The sequence below is a fragment of the Cibotium barometz genome, chromosome 35, assembly GCF_041138505.1.
Source record: "Cibotium barometz isolate CiBa-2024 chromosome 35, ASM4113850v1, whole genome shotgun sequence".
Lineage (NCBI taxonomy): Eukaryota > Viridiplantae > Streptophyta > Polypodiopsida > Cyatheales > Cibotiaceae > Cibotium > Cibotium barometz.
The window spans coordinates 33180151-33187258 of NC_141080.1; positions in this window are offsets into that span (position 1 = coordinate 33180151).

Below are 7108 nucleotides of genomic sequence, written 5' to 3' on the forward strand. Positions count from 1 at the left end.
AATGCCTGGGCTATGCATAAATCTGCTCACCTGTGAGACTGCAAACTGAATGTCTGGCCTCGTAATGCATACATAAATGAGGCAACCAACAGCTGTCTGATAGAGTGTGACATCAAAGTGATCTCCAGCATCATGAAGACTCAACTTCAAACCTGTCTCCATTGGAGTAGCAATAGGCTTGCAGTCTTCAAGGCCAAATCTCCGCAACAATGTTTCAATATACTTTGTCTGACACAAAGCAATACCTCCATCACACTGCTTAAATTGTATCCCCAAATAATGATGCAAATGCCCCAAATCTGACATCTCAAAAGAGGCATTCAAATCAGCCTTAAAATCAGCAATATGACTCTCATTTGGTCCTGTGAGCAGCATGTCATCGACATAGAGAGCAATGATTAGATGTACACCATCCACACGTTTAACATACAAAGTGCTTTCTGTTGGACTATTCTGAAACCCATGTGCAGTCAAATATGCATGTATTTTTTCATACCAAGCTCGTGGAGCTTGCTTTAAACCATATAAAGCCTTTTTTAACCTGCACACTTTGTTTTCCTGCCCTCTTTGAACAAAACCACGAGGCTGCGATACATACACCTCCTCATGCAAATCTCCATTTAAGAACGCAGTCTTTATGTCCAGCTGATGTACATTCCAACCATTATGAGCTGCTAATGCACAGATGCTACGAACAGTGGTCATACGACATGTGGGAGCAAAAGTCTCATCAAAATCAATGCCCTTCTCTTGAGCATAACCTTTTGCAACAAGCCTAGCCTTATGGCGATCCACTGTGCCATCAGGCTTACGCTTCAATTTGTATACCCACTTAGTGCCAATGGCCTTCTTGCCAGGGGGCAAGTCACATAAAGACCATGTACTATTCTTCATAATAGCATCGTATTCTGCTTGCATAGCAGCCATCCAATTTTCTGAACTTTGTGCCTCATCAAATGAAACAGGCTCACTTTCATCGCACATACTAGAAACAGCCAATGCATAACAATCTGACGCATAAGAGGCACCATGAGAGCCAGAACGAGTGCGACTAGACAAAGGGGCATCCAACTTGCTGTCACGCAAAGTCTGCACCAGCCATCTAGGCATATTCCTAGAGCCCTCAATCTCTTGTCTCTCATCCTCAAGTGCATCATGCACATCTGCATCAGATATAGGCTGATCTGTGCCATCATTTAAAACCTGCATAGGCTGAAAAACTGCCTCATGAGGTATTGCACTTGACTGTGCACCACTGAAAAGAGGCAACAATGTATCATAGACATCACGTGAGCTGATATCTGTCTCCTTAGTACATGAAACCAAGGGCTGAACTGCATCTTCCACAAATACAACATCACGGCTAACCAAAATGCGCTTTGTCTGTGGATGATACAAACGATAGCCTTTGCTCTCAGCACTATATCCAACAAAAATACATTTGACAGCTTTGTCATCCAATTTTCTGCGATGTTGCACAGGCACTAATGCATATGCCAGGCAACCAAAAACACGTAAATGGCCAACAGATGGCTTGCGGCCATGCCAAGCCTCATATGGAGTGACAACCTGTAATGCTTTGGTGGGACACCTGTTTAGTACATAAGTGGCACACATGACAGCCTCAAGCCAAAAACCATGTGGTAGACTTTGACTCTTAACCATACATCTTGCCATTTCCATGAGAGACCTGTTTTTTCTCTCAGCCACACCATTTTGCTGTGGTGTATACGGCACTGTACATTGGTGTTTTATCCCACGCTCAGCCAGAAATGCATTAAATTCTGAAGACATATACTCCCCCCCTCGATCTGAACGAAGGGTGCCCATCTTACTTTCTGACACATTTTCAGCCATAACCAAAAACTGTTTGAAGCACAAAAACACTTCGGACTTTGCCTTCAAAGGATATACCCATGCATGCCTGGTAAAATCATCAATGAAAGTCACGAAGTAAAGGTAGTTTCCAAATGATGGAGTTTGCATGGGACCACAAACATCACTGTGAACAAGCTGCAATCTGCGTTCAGCTCTCACTGATCCATCTTTGGGAAAGGAAGCACGCTGCATTTTACCCAATATGCAGCCCTCACAAACATGCTTGACAGGTGCCTCAAGCTTAGGCAAAGAAGACACCATTTCAGATTTCTGCAGGCGCGGCAAACTTGCAAAATTCAGATGACCAAAACGTGCATGCCACAGTTTTGCATTTGAAATAGCCTGCGTATCCATAATAGCACATGCTGAATCCTCTACACATTTGCCATCCATATTGAGCTTATACAGCCCTCGACATAGTGAACCAGATGCTACAATGATGTCACCACAAGAGAGATCATGAACAGTACATCTGTCATCCACAAATTTTACAACCAAACCTGTTTTGGCAAATGCGGAGACTGACAGCAGATTCTTTTTGATCCCTGGCACATACAATGCATCAAAAAGTGTAAAGGTGTTGCCATTTGCAACATTCAGCACAATCTGTCCAACTCCTTTAACGGGATAAGAGGGGTTATTGGCACAAGTGACAGTATTCCCTGTGGGAGCAGACTCAAGGAAAGTGAATAAACTGCGCTGCGAGGTGATATGCTTAGTGGCACCACTGTCAAAGTACCATACATCTGAATCTACTGCAGACATACATGTGTCATGCAAAGATGGGTCATAACTGCACTGCGCATTGAATGCCCATTCTGTATCTAGCACAACATTAGCAGATTCATTGTTAGAAGGAGAGGCATCTGCAACAGCCATACCAGCCTCTTTCTTCTTAGCCTCTTTCGCAGCCAGCTTAGGACACGCTTTGATGACATGATCATTTCCCTTACAGTACTTGCAAAATGTTTTCTGTTTGTCACCCTTCTTCTCATCTTTGTCTTCCTTCTTTGGTTGCGCAGCATTTGCAGATTTCTGCTTACTAGAAGAAAAGCCAGCTTTACCTTTCCCGCTTCTCTGACCAGCAACGAAAGCTTGATCTGCGACACGCATAATATTCCTGTTTTGCCTTGACTGGTCTTCTTGCAGCAAAACAGAAACTAACTCCTCAAATGATAAGGCATTGGGATTGCCTTTCATCATCAAGCGAAGAGTGGAAGCAAAACCCTGATAAGAATCTGGTAGACCATTCAAAACAGTCTGCACAAGTGAACTGTCTGACAGGATTTCATCTGCAGAAATGAGCTGCTCTTTGAAATCCTTGATCTTTGTCAAAAAGCTATCCATAGAATCACCTTCATTCATATGCTCACTCTCCAACTGTTTTCGGAGATAAGCAACACGAGCCTCATTTCTTGCCTGATACAATGTGGCAAGTACATCCCAAGCATCCTTAGAAGTCCTGCAGGAGCGAATATGTGGGATAATGGTACGTTTGACAGACAGCGCAATCAAGGCATGAGCCTGCGCATCTCTACCATCCCAACGAATCTGCTCTGCTGAAAGTGGTGGTTCTCGAACAGCTGCTACAGCACTTGTGCCTGCACCATCATCAACAGTACCTGTTTCTGATGTGTTTGCAGCATTCCCAGCCACAATAGGACGTGCATCAATACCCTGCACAATGTTCCATAACCCCTTTGCTACCAATACATGTCGCATCATATATGCCCACAATGGATAGTTGGTGCCATCCAACTTATCCTCAGCAGCCAACATGCGGAATACATCATTGTTGTCAGCCATGGCCAATGACTGTACTACTAGATGTAAATGCTGTCTGTAAGAGGTAAACCTGTATAAAATCGACCTGTGCTATGTAGCACAGCCCAAAACAGACGAATGGGCACCTGTCCTGCAGATTTTAATCTTGACAGAAAATCTGCACAGTAGGACGATTTTGCCTGCGCAGTACTTGGAATGCAAAAACGGAGGGCGAAATGACCTCAGATCAAAATTCTGAAATGACCGAGCCCTACGGGCTCACCCACGGCATATACTAACCTGCAGTCGCTCGTGAAACCTCGTCGCAATCGGAGGAGATGAAGCGGCAGGTGCCGGTGATGCTGCCCGGGAGGAGGAAGCCTGCTCTGATACCAATTGTTGGAATTAGGGTTGCAGGAATGCACACACAACTTCAAGAAGATGAGGAAGCTTGAGCACAACACAGTAGTGTATTATGAGTGCCAAAAATGAAAGATAACAAGCCCTAGAAGATAATGGGCGTATATACAATGCACGGGGGAAAAAACCTCCTAGTGAGGGAAAAAGTGCCCCGGCGGTCCTAAGTGTGTTCACACACATCACTACTATAATATGGTAACACACTTTACCACTAAGAGTAGCCAAAAAGCACCTAGGGGACATGATGCAAATATAAACATTCATGACCACTTGAGATTAGCTAATCAAGCACCCAGGGGGAGAGATGTTCCATGTCCACACGGGTGAATGTTAATCCACCTACCACCTAGAATTAAGGAGGGGTGAAATGTTTTGTAAAACCTCACATCCCATAACCTTGCATTAGCTTAAAAAATATGGCACCAAGGGGGGTGTTGAAAAATTTGGTGCCATTGAGCACACAAGGAAGAGGTAGGGAGTGAGTTGAGTAAGCCAAAGAAGATATGGTCCAACAAGAAGCCATATGAGCAAAGCTGAATTATCCCACATTGATATGCAAGCTCAAGGGTGTACCTCCTCATATAAAAGGGGTCTATTTCAAGCAATGAAAAATGAAGCAAGCTCTTAAGCCTTTATATGAGTACAAGTTTCAATCTTGTAACCTAATTGCTTAAGTCTCCTACTTAATTATTTTAGTACTTTGTCATTATGAGTATGCTTCACCCACCTTAGATTAGTTTAATCACTAGACAAATGTAGGATTAGTACTATCACTTTACACATGCACATGATACCCATGATTCTAACATCTTTGTCACCATGGACAATGCATTTATCATCTACAAATTCAATATTAAGACCCCCCTTGCTAGAGTGGGCATAGAAAGGATATTTTCAGAAATACCTAGAACAAAATGTATATTTTCAAGATAAAGATTCTCACAACTAAATTGTAGTGAGAATAATCTCACCAATATCTTTAACAAGCCAAGATGCATTGTTGGCACACGTAATACCTAGAGTGGGCACATAAAGCATATTTTTGTGAATATCTAGAGTAAAAAGTATATTTTTAAGATAAAGATTCTCACCACTAGCAGTAGTGAGAACAATCTCACCAATACCTTTAATAGGGTAAGAGGCATTGTTGGCACATGTAACAGTGTGACCACTTTATGCATTTTCCATATGTTTGACCAAACTTCTTTGAGAAGTTATATGCTTAGAAGCACCACTATCAAGGAACCAACTGTCAACAGTGAGACATGCATCCTATTTAGGATTATAACTGCAAATAGCCATAAGTGAGAAGTCTTGATGGACAATGACATTAGCTGAGTCCGCTTTCTTAGAACTCTTATCGTTGGGGGTAGAACTGTTGGAACTCTTATTGGCTTCCTTGTTATGATTTTCTTTGTTTTAAAGTTTAAAGCAATTTTCAATTTGCATGTCAAGGTTTTTGTAGTTTCAGCTCCTTTTCTTACATATTTTTATTGTCAAGTTTCCTTTTGAGATAGGGAATCCTTACATCATTTTTAGCGTGATACATAAGTTCTGGAGTGTTCCAAGAGCATCTTCTTTGTTCACCAATAATTTGAGGAACTTATTATTGGATCTATTGGACCTGATTCCTTTGAGGAGTAGCAGGAGCAATCGACAGGACAGGGGTTGTCACCAAACTGACATGCCCCCATAATACCTTTGTGACAAGGATATTTCTGACCATAAAACTCCATGGATAGTAATTTGACCCATCTAATTTATCCTCTTTGGAAAGAATACTAGAAAAATCATTTGCAAAGTTGTTGGTAATACCTAATTGGTGCTGCTGGTGAATTTGAGAAGGGAAGATGTGAGAGAAAATCTTGAATTGAAGCCAATTGCTGTTGGTTGATTACTGCTGATGAACTCTCTGAAAAGCGACTAAAAAATATTAGCTGGATCGTCGATTAGAGTCACCAATTGGACGACTCGAGATGAGGAATATGATGATTGGAATGTGGGAGGAATCATCGATTGGACTCTTGGATCGCCAATTGAAAAAGGTGAAATTGAACTATTTGCAGAAATGGATAATCGGAGAGGTACGATTGAAGGATTGGAAAAATACTGATTGGAGAATACGGATTGGCGGATGATTGAAAAGCACTGATCAAATGATTGGAAGACCATCGATTGGGAAATTAAAAAAGTAACGATCGAACGATTGGAAGACCATTGATCGGGGGAAAAAAAAGTAACGATTGTCAATTGGAAAAGTTGAAATCAGGATGATTGAACTAGCCGATTAAAGAAGCTACGATTGTCTGATTGGGGCTAGAGATTGTGACACAAGAAAGTCAAATTCTCATGGATATTGCTTCTCACTTGGATCCAGTGTGCTCTCTTGGATAGCAAGAAGCAATGCATAGTGGCACTTTCTTTTCAACTAAAGCAGAGTACAAGGTCACTTGTTTTGCATCTTGTGAGGCAGTATGGTTAAGGAGGATTCTAATAGATATGGGAGTTTTAGTGAGGACGACCATGACCTTATGATGCGACAATATGAGTTGCATGGCCATTAGAACTCATATTGTCGCATGAAGCACATTGAGCTTCAGTATCATTACATGCACGAGTTGATTGAGGATGAGATTGTGGAGCTGGAGTACTATTCTAATGGAGAAGAACTATGCCAACATCTTCACCAAAGCTCTTCGGAAGGACCATTTCACTTGACATCTTCATAGACTTGGCATTGGGCGATGAAACACTTAGTTCATCTTTGGGTGGACATTGAGGGGGGTGTTAGTATATGTTCAATGCCGTTCAATGCCCACCTCTTAGCATATATCTCACATTGATGTATGGTGCACATTTGTATGCCCCCCCATTATGAGGCAAAGCCATCTTTGGGGGGGCATACAAATTATGAGGCAAAGCCATCTTTGGGGGGGCACACTTAGTTCATCTTTGGGTGGATGAGGGGGGTGTTAGTATATGTTCAATGCCCACCTCTTAGCATATATCTCACATTGATGTATGGTGCACATTTTTATGCCCCCCC